At 40.5% G+C, this 15,970-nt stretch overlaps 1 protein-coding gene across 5 annotated transcripts in view; it reads right to left on the reverse strand.

Annotated features, from left to right (window-relative positions):
• camsap1b (calmodulin regulated spectrin-associated protein 1b) overlaps positions 1 to 15,970 on the reverse strand; it is a 106,345-nt gene that overhangs the window by 59,256 nt on the left and 31,119 nt on the right. The gene's annotated exons all lie outside the window — the stretch shown is intronic.

A 15,970-nucleotide genomic window follows, 5' to 3' on the forward strand; every position in this document is an offset into this window, starting at 1 on the left:
TCTCCCTCCAACTCCATTTTGATTTAGCCCCTTACCCCTCTCTCTACCTCCTCTAATTTTGATGGTTTGTACCACCTATAATGACTTTGCTTGTAAATATTTAATTGGCTACAAAGGTGATAACTATCAGAAATTAAAGGAAAAATGCAAAAATAAATCATGATTTTGGTATTGGGAAAGTCACTCAGTTGTGTGAGATAGCATGTCTGGATATAGAAAGGAACAAAAACAGGGCTGTGATGGCATCATGGTAGAGTCCCTGTCTGTGAACCATAAGAACCTAGGTTCAGGTCCCATGTGTTACAGAAGTGTGTAACAACACCTTTGAACAGGTTGGTTGAAAAACATGAAGGGGTTGGTGATTTAAAGATATAAAGTAGACTTGGAGCCCTTGTGGTGCAGTGCTAATGTCCCTATCTCTGAACCAGGAGACCTGGTTTCATTGATTAGATTCCCTACAGTGTGGAAACAGACCCTTGGGCCCAACAAGTCCACACTTTCCCTTGAAGCATCCCACCCTGACCCATCCCCCTATAATCCACACACCCCTGAACACTACAGGCAATTTAGCATGGCCAATCCACCTAGCCTGCACATCTTTGGACTGTGGGTGGAAACCGGAGCACCCAGAGGAAACCCACACAGTCACGGGGAGAATGTGCAAACTCCACACAGACAGTCACCCGAGGCTGGAATCGAACCCAGGTCCCTGGCGCTGTGAGGCTGCAGTGCTAACCACTGAGCCACCGTGCTGCCCTCAACTGGTCCAGAGGTGTGTAGTATCATTCCTGAGCAGGTTGTTTACAAAAATATGGCTTAAACTTTGACTAGATGTAGAAAATAAAAGCAGACCAATCACATTGCCTATAATAGGCTTCACAAATAAATTTCTAATTGGCTGCATGAGTGGTGGTTAATAGCTTGAAAATAATAACAAAATCACAGTGATTGGGTGGTGGGGAAGGTTGTTCAGTTGTGTGAAATAACACTTCTGGATATATTAAAAAAGCAGACTCAGAGGCTAGTCATTAACAGGTCCATATAGTGGGCTGTGTGGGGGTGGGAGTTCCATATCTGCTGACTCTCTTCCCTCATCCTCCATTATGTTTGTGTCAGGGTGTCACTGGAGAAGGTGTATGCAGTGTCTATTAATGCATTTGATGCCTTCAGGGAGAGTTAGGTACCATAGAAGAGATCTACTTTCTCTCCCTCCCCCTGTCCTCACCACAGCTCCCCCGCCCACTCTTGATGGTTCCCCATTGCCCACAATGAGCTCTGCATGTAAATCTTAATTGGCTGCACAGTGACTTCAGGTGTCTTTCTCACTAAAAAAATCCCAATTCCTTAAAACAGACTACCAAGTCAGGGAAAAGATTGGAAAGTTTAGTGTCAAGGGGAATAGTGACTGGAGTCTCTTAAAAATATGCTGTTGTGTAGAGCTCAAGTAGACAAAAGAAAAGATGGAGAAGTGAACACATGGAAATGATCTATGAATAGGACACGCCGGGGTAGCAAAGCCAAAACAGTTCAGAGGTCACTAGTGTACATGATTTTGACACAAAATGGGGAAAAAAGCAATGATTAGGATCAGTTAAGAAAGATGTTCATTTACAGAAATGGCACAGCCATGTTGGGCTGAATGGCCTTCTTCTATGTTGAAACAATTGTGATTCTGAGTTGAGGTCATGTACTGTGCAGAAGAAATGTGGAGGGAATTGTTCAGGAATCAGACTTTAAAAGGCACAGATGAAGTAGGATGCCTAGCTTCATTCCCACGGTGGACACACGTTAGAAAAACTTAATGCAGAACTTTTTACACAAAAAGCTATTAATTAAACCAGTGACGTTTCAAAAAGAAGCAATCACATTTTGCTGAACTGCATTATATTTTCTTTCTTTAAATATGTAAGTTCTATGGTAGTTTTGTGATAAAGTATCTAGCTATAGTTCTTACTTTTATGACTTCTGAATATGTATCAATTAAAACTGCATTGTTTTAAACAATCCTGATACCACAACTCTTTCAGAGTCTTAATATATTGATTTTATATCCACTTTGTACATACTTAAAATATTATCTACTATCATTTCTACATTATTTTAATCAACTCATTCCAAGTACCAAGAGTCACTATTAAAATATTTAAAACACATTAGCAGATGGCTCCTTCACTCAGGCCACACTGATAAGCTGAGATGGAGACACAGAAATGACATTTGACAGAATTAAGAAACAAGATTCACAGTGGACCAGCAAAATCATTGCCTATCTTGAAGTCTTATCTTTATTACTTTATTTAAATTGCCCAAGTTACATCACCATACTGCCTCTTATTGCCTAAACAGTTAGAGATCCAAATGAATGTAAGCATTTAGAGTGTAGATTCCTAGAACTTGAATTTAAATTGTACTAGAGAAAAAAAATCACACACCCAGTGGGCTACCATTTACCAACACTCCAACATGTTTTTCCTTTAAGTATTTATCCAATTCCCGTTTGAAAGTTACTGAGAAAATCGGCATTCAACATGTTTTTGGGCATCCATCTGAAATCATTTCCATACCGCATAAAAAATCTTTTGCCAATTACCTTAAATTCATGAATTTAAAGCAACTGATGAATATGGTCTTGTTACAGCCTTTCTGCCAATAGAAGCAATTCTTCCCTATTTACCACAAGCCTTCAGGTCTTTCGTATATGTAGCAAAGTTCAACATTCCAGGTTGATTGTCATAAAAATTGCAAGAAATTTTTTGCATTCTTTTGAGACATTTAATACTTGAGCATAACCATTTATAGGCAAAAAAATAGAATACTGGGGAATAACAACTGCTTTTTATCCAGTTAAGAAACCTGAAGCATTCAACAGACATGATGAATTACAGGATCCAAGTAATTCTGCAAGGTCAAGATTTTAAATACAGTAGACCTCATTATGCAACTTTACAAAATGAATAAAATGAAGCCACTAGTAATTCTGAGCTTCAAAACAAAAATAGATCCTTCCACCATACCTTAACTTATAGAATATAGAACAAATAAATACATTGAATTGTTACTATATCATTGTCAGTCTCTTGCTGAAACGATAAGTAAATGTCTTTGGATCCCATTATAGGGATGACAGAAAAAATAGTGAAAAAGCAAGGATCCAAATTGATTTGTAAAATACGACCATGAACGTGGGGTTTTATACTGACAGGGAGACTCAGCTCGGGACTTTTGCCATGGCAGCTGAACAGAGAATAATTACCTATAATTAACAGGACTTTTCACTCATCTTAAGAAATTATATTGAAACCCCCAAAGGGAACGAGAGATATTCAAAAAAACAAAATTCAGCTCATGGAGGAACATGTAGACAAAAAAAATCTGAGCAAACCTCTTAACACAAAGCTAAAAACCAAATTTTTTTTATAAAAAATAATGAACCAGTTTAGAATGATTACTGATTCATACAAATTTAGAATACAGCACTGAATCAGACACCAAAACAGTACAGGTTAATAACTTAATTGACCAACATTAAATCAACACTTGTAGTATTTGGTGCATTTAGGTTTACATAGAACATACAGAAGTACAGCACAGTACAGGCCCTTCGGCCCATGTTGTTGTGCCGTGGAATAATCCTAATCCAAAAATAAAATAACCCAACCTACATTCCCCTCAATTCACTGCTGTCCACGTGCATGTCCAGCAGTCGCTTAAATGTCACTAATGACTCTGCTTTCCGACAACCTTTCTGATATTATCAACATACGTATACATTTTAAGCTACTCCATCCAAAAATATCTATGCAATAAGTTGCATTTACTAACAAACTTAATTATCAGCTATTTATAAAAAGCCATAAATCAGTTGTAGTCTTGTAAGAATTACTGAAATGGTACTTAACTCCGCATGCATTGTTCGCAAAACTTCAAACTCACATCAAAACTATCAACCAGAAAACTCTTCACAAACATTTCAACCTACCTTAAAATTCTTGCCGATTGCCCTTGGGTTATTTTTATACTCTTATAAAATAGCACAGGAGCAATATAGAGCTACACAGCACAGAAACAGACCCTTCAGTCCAACCAGTCCATGCTGGCCAAAATCTCAAATTAAACTAGCCACACCTGCCTGCGCTTAGCCCATATCCCTCCAAATATTTCTTATTCATGTACTTATATGTCTTTGAAACATTGTAACTGTACAAACATCCACCACTTCCTCTGGAAGTTCACTCCACACAAGAACCAACCTGTGTAAAAAAGCTGACCCCCCCCGTTCTTTTTTTAAATATTAATCTTCCCACATAAGAGAGACCCCCCCCCCATCTTGTCTTTTCCCCAGGGTGGGAGATTTCATCTGCCATTCACCTTAACTATATCCCTCAATTTTATAAAGTTCATAAACTCCCCTCAACATCCTACGCTCCAGTGAAAGAAGTCCAAGCCTATCAAGCCTCTCCATACAATTCAATCCCTCCACTCCCGCAACATACTGGTAAATTTATTCTGAACCATCTCCAGCTTTATAATGTCCTTCCTATGACACAGTGACCAGAAGAGGCCTCACCAACATCCGTACAAACTCAACATAATGTGCCAACTCCTATACTCAAAAGGTCTCAGCAATGAAAGCAAGCTTGCTAACTACCTTAACCACCCTATTAGGATGTGATGCAAATCTTTCTTTGTTTTACCAAAATGCCATACTTTGCACTTATCCAAATTGAACTCCGTCAGCCCACTGACTCAATTGACCCAGATCTCTTTCTAATATTAGATAACCTTCTTCATTATCCACTACACCACCAATTCTGGTGTCATCTGCAAACTTACTAACCGTACCTTCTGTATGCTTGACTAAATCACTTTTATGCATGACAAATTGAGGTAGACCCAGCACCAAACCCGCTGAATGACTTGGATGAGGGAAGTGAATGCAGTATCACCAAGTTTGCAGCTGACACAACAGCAGATGGCAGAGCAAGTGACGATGCAAGGAAGGATATCTGTAACGCGATACAGACAGGTTAAGTAACTGGGGGAAAAAAAACTTGGCTGATGGAATAAAATGTAGGAAAATGTAAGGTGACGCAATTTGGCATGAAGAATGGAGTGGATATTTAAATGGAAAAAAATCTTCAAAAAGCTGTAGCACCAAGGGACTTGGGGTCGTCATGTACAAATCACAAAGCTGGCACATAAGTTCAGCAGGTAACAGCGGAGCCAAATACAGTGTTGCCCTTTATTGCAAAAGGGAACTGAGTTTAAAAATAGGGATGACTTACTAAAACTATATAAAGCACCAAATAGACTCTTTATCTAAGACAGATATACTAGATTTGAGGCAGTCCACAGAAAGTTCCCTAGGGTTGATCCTGGGTATGGAGGGATGTTCTTATGGGGAAATGTTGAGTAGATTGAGCCTATGGTTGCAAAAATTTAGAAGAACAAGGGGAGATGTTATGGAAATATTTGGGCCTAACCAGATAGGTGCTGCTAGTTTATTGCCTCTTGAGTGTATTGAGGACCAGACAGCGCAATCTCAGAGGTCAACTAGTTAGGATAGAGATAAAGAGGAATTTCTTCTCTCAGTGGCTAGAGAACCTGTGGAGTTCTTTACCACCGAGACCTGTAGAGGCTGGGTTGTTAGGTACATGCAAGATTGAGAAAGACAGGTTCTTAAATCAATAAGTGAATCAAAAGGTTGTGGAGAAAAGGCAGGAAAGTAGAACTGAGAACTGAGTGCTGTCAGATCAGCATGATCTCACTGAATGGCAGTGCAGACTCCATAAGCTGAACAGCCTGTAGGTGAGAAAAAGGAAGATGTCAAAAATGCAGTTTACAGAAGAGTGCATAAATGAGAAGACAATCTATGGCTCCATACGTGAGTGTAACTAAGTTAGAATTGGACAAAGGAGAGGCACTGCAGTATTTAAACATCAACAGGCCTGGAGGTTGGGGACGCAAGTAGAAAGGTCATCCAAGAACAAAGAAAACTACAGCACAGGAACAGGCCCTTCAACCCTCCAAGCCTGTGCCAAACAAGATCCTCTGTCAAAGCCTATCATCTATTTCTAAGGGTCTGTATCCCTTTGCTCCCTGCCCATCCATGTACCTGTCCAGATACTTCTTAAAAAACACTAACGTGTCTGCATCTGCCACCTCTGCTGGCAACGCGCTCCAGGCACCCACCACCCTCTGCAAAAAGAGCTTTCCACACATATCTCCCTTAAACTTTCCTCCTCTCACTTTGAACTCATGACCCCGAGTAATTGAGTCTCCCACTCTGGGGCAAAGCTTCTTGCTATCCACCTTGTATATACCCCTCATGATTTTGTAGACCTCAATCAGGTCCCCCCTCAATCTCCATCTTTCTCATGAAAATAATCCTAATCTACTCAACCTCTCTTCACAGCTAGCACCCTCCATAACAGGCAACATCCTGGTGAACATCCTCTGCACCATCTGCAAAGCATTCACATCCTTTTGGTAATGTGGTGACCAGAATTGTACACAGTACTCCAAATGTGGCCAAACCAAAGTCTTACACAACTATAACATGACCTGCCAACTCTTATACTCAATACCCCATCCGATGAAGAACAGCATGCTGTATGCCTTCTTGACCACCCTTGTGACCTGCCTTGCCACCTTCAGGGAACAATGGCCATGAACACCCAGATCTCTGTACATCAATTTTCCCTGGGACTTTTCCATTTACTGTATATTCGCACTTGAATTAGATCTTCCAAAATGCATCACCTCACATTTGCCCGGATTGAACTCCATCTGCCATTTATCTGCTCAACTCTCCAATCTACCTATATTCTGCTGTAATCTCTGACAGTCCCCTTCACTATCTGCTACTCCACTAATCTTCGTGTCATCTGCAAACTTGCTAATCAGGCCACCTACACCTTCCTCCAAATCATATCACAAACAACAGTGGTCCCAGCACAGATCCCTGTGGAACACCACTGGTCACAGGTCTCCAATTTGAGAAACCCCCTTCCACTGCTACTCTGTCTCCTGTTGCCTAGCCAGTTTTTTATTCATCCAGATAGCACACCCTGGACCCCATGTGACTTCACTTTTTCCATCAGCCTGTCATGGGGAACCTTATCAAACGCCTTACTGAAGTCCACGTATATGACATCTACAGTCTTTCCCTCAATCAACTTTGTCACGTCCTCAAAGAATTCTATTAAATTGGTAAGACATTACCTTCCCTGCACAAAACCATGTTGCCTATCACTGATAAGCCTATTTTCTTCCGAATGGGATGAGATCCTATCCCTCAGTATCTTCTCCAGCAGCTTCCCTACCACTGATGTCAGGCTCACTAGTCGATAATTACCTGGATTATCCTTGCTCCCCTTCTTAAACAAGGGGACAACATTAGCAATTCTCCAGTCCCCGGGGACCTCACCCGTGTTTAAGGATGCGGCAAAGATATATGTTAAGCCCCTGGCTATTTCCTCTCTCCCTTCCCTCAAAACCTAGGATAGAACCCATCCGGACCTGGGGACTTGTCCACCTTAATGCCTTTTGGGATCCCCAACACTTCCTCCCTCCTTACGCCGACATGACCTAGAGTAAGCAAACATCTATCCCTAACCTCAACATCTGTCATGTCCCTCTTCTTGGTGAATGCCGATGCAAAGTACTCGTTAATAATGTCACCCATTTTCTCTGACTCAACGCATAACTTTCCTTCTTTGTCCTTAAATGGGCCAATCCTTTCTCTAGTTACCCTCTTCCTCTTTACATATGAATAAAAGGCTTTGGGATTTTCCTTAGCCATGTTTGCTAACAATATCTCATGTCCCCTCTCAATTCCTCATTTCAGTTTTGCCCTACATTCCCGATATTCTTCCAGAGGTTCGTCTGTCTTCAGTCGCCTAGACCTTATGTATGCTTCCTTTTTCCTCTTAGCTAGTCTCACAATTTCACCTGTCATCCATGGTTCCCTAATCTTGCCATTTCTATCCCTCATTTTCACAGGAATGTGTCTCTCCTGGACACTAATCAAGCTCTCTTTAAAATCCTCCCACATATCAAAATGTGGATTTCCCTTCAAATAGTTTCTCCCAATCTACATTCCCTAGATCCTGCCAAATTTTGGTATAGTTGGCCTTCCCCCAGTTGAGAACTCTTCCTTTAGGACCACTCCCATCTTCGTCCATGAGTATTGTAAAACTTACAGAATTGTGGTCACTATTTCCAAAGTAGTCCCCTACTGTAATTTCAACCACCTGGCCGGGCTCATTCCCCAACACCAGGTCCAGTATGGCCCCTTCCCGAGTTGGACTACATATATACTGCTCTAGAAAACCCTCCTGGACGCTCCTTACGAATTCTGCTCCATCTTGACCCCTAACACCGAGTGAATCCCAGTCAATGCTGGGAAAGTTAAATCTCCCATCACCACCACCCTGTTGCTCCTACACCTTTCCATTATCTGTTTACATATTTGTACCTCTATCTCCCGTTCACTGTTAGGAGGCCTGTAGCACAGCCCCAACATTGTTACTGCACCCTTCCTATTTCTGAGTTCTACCCATATTGCCTCACTGCTCGAGTCCTCCATAGTGTCCTCCTTCAGTACAGCTATGATATCGTCTTTGACCAGTACTGCAACTCCTCCACCCCTTGTACCTCCCTCTCTATCTCGCCTGAAGCATCGATATCCTGGGACAACTAGTTGCCAATCATGCCCTTCCCTCAACCAAGTCTCTGTAACAGCAATAACATCATACTCCCAAGTACCAATCCATGACCTGAGCTGATCTGCCTTACCGACTACACTTCTCACATTAAATCAAATGCACCTCAGACCACCTGTCCCTTTGTGTTCATCATCTGCTCCCCGACTACTATTCACTTTAGTCATGCTGACTCCATTATCTAGTTCCCTACAGACTTTAGTTACTACCTCCATTCTGTCCAATATTTGGTTCCCATCCCCCTGCCATATTAGTTTAAACCCTCCCCCACAGCATTAGCAAAAGCACCCCGAAGGACACCGGTTCCAGTCCTGCCCAGGTGTAATTTGTAATAGTCCCAACTTCCCCAGAACGGTTCCAATGTTCCAGAAATCTGAACCCCTCCCTCCTGCACCATCTCTCAAGCCACGCATTCATCCTGGCTATTCTTTCATTTCTGCTCTGACTAGCACATGGTAGTGGTAGCAATCCTGAGATTACTACCTTTGAGGTCCTACTTTTTAAACTTGGCTCCTAACTCCCTAAATTCTGCTTGTAGGACCTCATCCTGTTTTCTACCTATATCATTGGCACACATGTGCACCACGACAACTGGCTGTTCACCCTCCCCCTTCAGAATATCCTGCAGCCGATCTGAGACATCCCTGACCTGTGTACCTGGGAGGCAACATACCATTTGGGAGTCTGGTTTTCAAACACAGAACCGCCTATTTACTCCCCTTACAAGTGAATCCCCAATGACTATAGCCCTTCCACTCCTTTTCCCACCCTTCTATACAGCAGAGCCAGCCACGGTGCCATGAACCTGGCTACTGCTGCCTTCCCCTGGAGGGAGATGACCGCAGGGGACACCTGCACTACCTTCCTGCTCTTTCTCTGCCTTTTGGTCACCCATTCCCTTTCTACCTCAGCAATCTTAATCTGCGGTGTGACCAGCTTGCTAAACATGCTATCCACGACCCCCTCAGCATCACGTATGCTCCGAAGTGAGTCCATCCACAGCTCCAGAGCCATCGTGCAGTCTAACAAGAGCTGCAGCTGGACAGAGTTCCTGTATGTGAAGGCAATAGGGACATCAGCCATGTACCTGAGCTCCCACATTGAGCAAGAGGAGCATAACAGGGGTCTGAGATCTCCTGCCATTGTTAATGCTAAACTTAGCTTAGATTAATGAAAAAGGAATGAAAAAAGTTTTTGCCAATCACACAATATAACAAAAAACATGAAATAGAACCTTATCTACACACCACCAAGTCCTTTTTTTTGGTTAGAGGCGGGCGGCCAATGGGAGACACTACACTTGTAGCGTCTCTGGTTCAGCCGAGTTCACTGGGAATAAATTAGTCAGATCTTGTGGACATTAGAGGAAACAGGGCAGTAAGCGGGTGAGAGCAACATACTACTTCACAATTAGAGCAGTGGAGAAATTAAGTTGGGAGTTGTCACCATCCACAAAGCCAGCTTCAGTTGTGGATGGAACACCAATGCCATATTCCAAAATAGGTTTTTAATGGCAACGGTTTGGCATATGGTCAGTCTGCAGGGAATTGTAGTTATTGCAGTAATAAGGACGCTGTCTTCAATGACAGAAATATTTTTCCTTGTGTAACAATTATTGCCCTTCAGAAGTTAACGTGGAGCCACTAAGAATGGTCTTTTTTTTTTTAAAATGTAAGATGAGGTAAAGAATTTATTGATATTTCTTAAGCTCCCATGCTGAAAGTTTGCAGAACTACTGCACTGTTGTAACATGAAAACCATCATTCACATTACCTCAAGCACATCTATTACTTCTACAAAATTGTGCTCATCCTTCATTTTTCTGAGAATTTGGAAGTTCTCAAAAAATGAACGAAGTCTTTGTTGCAAGGCAATAACACAAATGACATGTTAAAACTAGCAATTTTGAGGCTTTTAAGAGACTGCAATAGAAACTTGGAACACAGGCCCAGTTATGCACAGGAAATGCAAACAATTAGTGGGAGTTTTTGTGAGCTGATAGGACTCTTTAAATTGCTTAAGTGGATTTTCTAGGGTGTGTAGCAGTTACCAAATCTGATGGTCAAGGTCTCAAACGTAATACTACCAAGCCAGATTTCAAAGATACAAAGTTAATAGAGATTCGCTCCATTTCAAATCACTTTCATCCTCACTTCATGCAATTCCTCTTCCCCTAAACAGATACTCCACCACTAATCACGTGCCAGAGCAGTCCTGACAAGTTCTTTGCAAAATTTTCTTCCTCTAAGGATCTGCCTCCAATCACTTCAAACTGAAAAACTTTGGAAAATACACCACATTAAGAACGACTGATGCAAATATGGATGTGGTTATCCAATGGCACTATACATAAATTATGAGACTCTGTATAATAACCTGACTACGTAAAATACAAATGGGCTGCCTTGTGTTGTATAAGGCAGCCCCTTTTAAAATGATGCAATGTAATGATATATCCTGCAATTCAAATTTATGTGAATATATTTCAACAAGGGACATGATGAGCCAAAATGGCTGCCTTTTTTGCTATAACTATTCCATGAACTACAATAAAAATGTCCAACAGTATTAACCCAGTGCAAAAGATGACTAACCACAGATGTGTGTTTGGCAGCATCATCTCAACAATACATTCCTAACTTTAATACATATGAAACATTTTTACTTGTATGTGCTTGCTTAAATATCTACTAACACGTAGTACCCGAGATAAAGTATTCAACAACTAAACACTAGCACATTCTTTACCTCTCACCATGTATCAACAAATGCACAACTGGCTAAACTACTTATGCTACATGTGCCTCTATTTTTCATTTAATCAGAAATGCAATTAGGCACATCTGGCTTCATAATTAAGATCATAAGATCCACAAGCAGTAGTAGGCCATGCAGCCCATCGAGTTTGCTTTTCTATTCAATGAGATCATGACTGATCTGAAGACCCTCAACTTCACCTTATTGCCTTTGATTCCCTTAAACTGTCTCAGCCTTGAATATATTTATTAACTCAATATTGAATATATTTAATGGCCCAGCCTCCATAGCCCACTGTGGTAAAGAATTCCATAGGTTCACTACTCTGTGAGGAAATTCCTCATCACTGTCTTAAATGGGTGACCCTTTATTCCAATGTCATGCTCTCCAGTTTGAGACTTTCCCACAATGGAGAATAACCTTTTCACATCTCCCCTGTCATGCCACCCAAAAAATATTATATGTTTCACACATATTGAACAACGATGTTTTAACAACTGACAAAGTTAGAAAAGATGAAAGTTAGACAGGAAATGTATTTTTTTTTCCTGACACTAACTTGAGAACATGTAAATGTTTCATAAACATGTTCAAAGATTATGTTTTTGCTTCTAAACGTATTGTCTCCTGTAAGAATTTACACTGAACTGTTAAGAAGCCTTTACAATATTTCAATACACAGAGACATTAAATTGCCCATTCGCTCCCACTGTGATAAGCAGCTAATTTTCATTCAGCACAATGAAAATTGGAAAGATGGTGGATGGATAAGATCGTTTTAAACAAAATTCAACCAATCTCTGCTGATGCAATGCTGAAATATTGAGGAGTTTCTGCAATGCACTAGTTAACAAATTAACCATCTATGTTCAATGTTAGCAGCAAGGTAGCATGGACTTGCTGCAGTCCAGCAGCAGCACTAAGGGATTCAATTGTCGAGATAAAATGGGATGAACTGCAACTCGAGAAAGTAGTCTGTTCAGCTAAAAATACCTATGCTAGAAAGTTACTCAAATTCAAATCCACAACAATTCCCTCTAGGTTAGGAATAACTGTATTCTATAGGACAGTCAGCCTCAAATTGACAGAACTCATGTAAAGACTTTTACTTGAAGGAATGTAAAATGTTATTGCTTCAAAAGTTGCTACTGTACAACTCACTGCAAACCAAAGACTATGCAAATGATTGCACCGTCTTACACAAAGCATGCAAACAGTTCAGTTCGTAATTCTGTTATTACCAAAGCCCAAGAAATTAAAAATCAAATCAAAAGAAATCTGTTGTACAAAACAAATATTCTAGATGTGTACTTATCTTAAAATTTTCCCTTACCCATTTAATGTCCTAGCAATTATTCTAAGACTCGATATGAAAGGCAGTGTGCTTGGTAATAATTAAAACATTGTACACAACAGAAGCATTTCGTCCCAATTAGCTTCAGACATATCTAATCATAGTTTTTGATTACTCGAGTAATGGATAGAGATACAGGAAACAAATGTTTCTCTTAACACCCAGGGCCACTCAAAAACCTGTTTTAAATATTTACACCAATCTACTCTGCTGTCATTCAATACCATTTGAGGGCTATTAAAACTTTTTAGCTTTTTTTTCCTGTATAGATCACATGGACATTACACTGATTTTGATAACATACTGGCTATATGAAGAATTATTAACCCAGAGGCCTGCATAATATTGCAAAGATTAGGAATTTAAATCCACTAGCAGAATTAAGATTTTAAAAACTGATAAAAAAGCTAAAGTGACGTGCAGTTGTCATTTCATCATAAAAATTCAACTTGTTCATTACTTGAGGGAGGAAAATCAGCTCCCCTTACCACTTTACAGACCTATCCTACATTAACAGGGCTGCTCTGAACTTCCCTTTGAATTAGCCAGTGGGCAAGTAACTGAATTGTATCAAACCACTACATCAAAGCAGCTTTAAGAGAACTTTCTGCCACCACGTTCTCAATGCAAACTAGAGGTTCGGGCAATAAGTGTTATCCTTGCCAGCAATACCCAAATTGCAGGAATGGGGAGCATTTTAAAAGACAACACAAAGATAAAAGCACGATTTGGTAAAGGTCAAAACCTGAGAAAAAAACTGAAGTAAAAATCATAATACTGAAGAAACTGGAAAGCAGAAATTAAAACAAAGTGCTGGAATTACTCCACAGCTCTGGCAGCAATTGTAGAGAGAAACAGAATTCTAATTTTGAATTGAATGACTTCTTCAGAACTAAGGGAAGGCAGAGGTGCAACGAGCTTCAATATAGGGGGGGAAAAAAAACTTAAGGCCCAAGTCACCAGTGCAAACAAAACCCTCCATTTGGCCAAATGATCCAAAAGAAAGCAGCCTGCATTACTGGTCTCCCATTAAGATGCACTGCAAACATTCATTAAGTCTCATTCCATTGCACTTTTAAAATTTGTGATCTCTATCACCTACAATGGCGTAGCAGCATATACGTGACGGCACCACGAACTGCTAGTAATTGTCCAAGCCATATACTCAGAACTATATCACTATTCACTATTCTCTTCACTATCATTGGACCAAAATCCTGAACCAAAATCGCTTCTTAACAACACTCTAGTATACCCACTCCATAAAGATTTCAGCCAACCACGTTCTACAGGACAATCAGGAACAGGCAATAAATGATGGCCCGCAAATGAATAACGAAACAGAAGGTCTAGGAGATAGTAGGAACTGCAGATGCTGGAGAATCTGGGAACCCTGCAGCCCAATGGTATCAATGTGGATTTCACAAGTTTCAAAATCGCACCTCCCCCTACCTCATTCCAAAACCAGCTCAGCTCGTCCCTGCCTCCCTAACTTGTCCTTCCTCCCAGCTATCCCCTCCTTCCACCTCAAGCCCAACCCCCATCTTCTACCTACTAACCTCATCCTGCCCTGTTGACTTGGCTGTCCTCCTTAGACTAACCTAACTCCTCCCTACCTCCCCACATATACTCACCTTTACTGGCCCCATCCCCGCCTCTTTAACCTGTCTGTCTCTTCTCCACCTATCTTCTCCACCCCCCTCCCCCTCTTTATTTATTTCAGAACCCCCTTTTCCTCCCCCATTTCTGAAGGAGGGTCTAAGCCCAAAACATCAGCCTTCCTGCTTCTCTGATGCTGCTTGGCCTGCTGTGTTCACCCAGCTCTACGCCTTGTTATAACAGAAGGTCTAGGTTAGGTTTCAGAGGGCAGAAATTAAATGACAAAAATGTCATTGAACAAAACACAAAGGGATGACCATGATTGTAGTATAGAAACGAAACATCTGGCCAGTGAGTGTGATTGGCAGAATAACAAATCGTAAAAAGCAAAACTATGAGAAGAACACAAATTTAAAATAAACAACTTCCAATATGGATTCCTGAATGCAAAGCGGTCAGCAAAAGTGGCCAATAGCATTAAAGAAGTATTCAAAACATCCATTTGCTCTTATGAGATCATTCATAAATGCAAACAGCCTTCAACAAAATCTTTGTTTTTCAACATCTGCTCACCCTCTCTTCAAAACAATATGAAATTATGGAGTATTTGCTCAGGATATGCTGCTATTTCTCCTGTAACCCCAGTTTAGAAAGACTCCACAACTCCACTCCCTGAACTCTGAGGTACTGAAAGAGTGGGCTGGTACTACAGCAAGGCAATGGGCAATTTCAATGAATTTGTACTTAAATTGGTACAGTGTGGTGAACTGCTCAGAACAGAATCTCAGATGAAGCCTGCAACATAAACAACAATTATGTGTTCATATTTTTCTCAGCATGTGTCATGTAATGTAATCTGAATCGTCTGTTTACTACTGATATTTTTATCCAATTACCTTTTAAATCAACAGTTTCTGTTTCAACAATGGCATCTGATGGAAGATTACACATTACAGACTGACCAAATGTCCTGTATATTAAGGGATTTTACCTTATTTTGATAATAGGCAAGACTTTTTTTCCTGGAAGTCTGGAATAAATGTCAAAAACTGAGCCTGCAAGTCTCCTTTTCACCTTGACCCTTTTATTGTGCCGGGTACTGACAAGTTAGGTTAACAACCTCCCATCTCCTGCACAGACTTAACAGTAATTCCAACCCTGCTCTTACAGTCACTAAAAATAACACTTTTCCCCTTTAACATAGGTCAAACTGATTTATTGTTTCATTTCATAATAGTTGGTCCCATGACACATTCTAGTTATAATTGCTGTTTATGATTTCGAGGGAGTCCATAACTGAAATTCAAACTTAGGTATTTCTGAACGAAATTCCACCACAGGATTTAATGCATCGAGCAAAAACTTGCTGTATGAGTTAAACCAAGCAAATAAAACTTAAATATATTCTATAAACCTTTGCAATTTAGGACTGAAAATCTAAACAGCAATCTGTTTTATTTTTATTTCCATCCAACAGTTCCCATATCTATAATGCAATCTTGGGGATTCCAGCACTTCTGCTGGGACCTAATCA

This window comes from Stegostoma tigrinum, chromosome 29 (genome assembly GCF_030684315.1).
Source record: "Stegostoma tigrinum isolate sSteTig4 chromosome 29, sSteTig4.hap1, whole genome shotgun sequence".
NCBI lineage: Eukaryota > Metazoa > Chordata > Chondrichthyes > Orectolobiformes > Stegostomatidae > Stegostoma > Stegostoma tigrinum.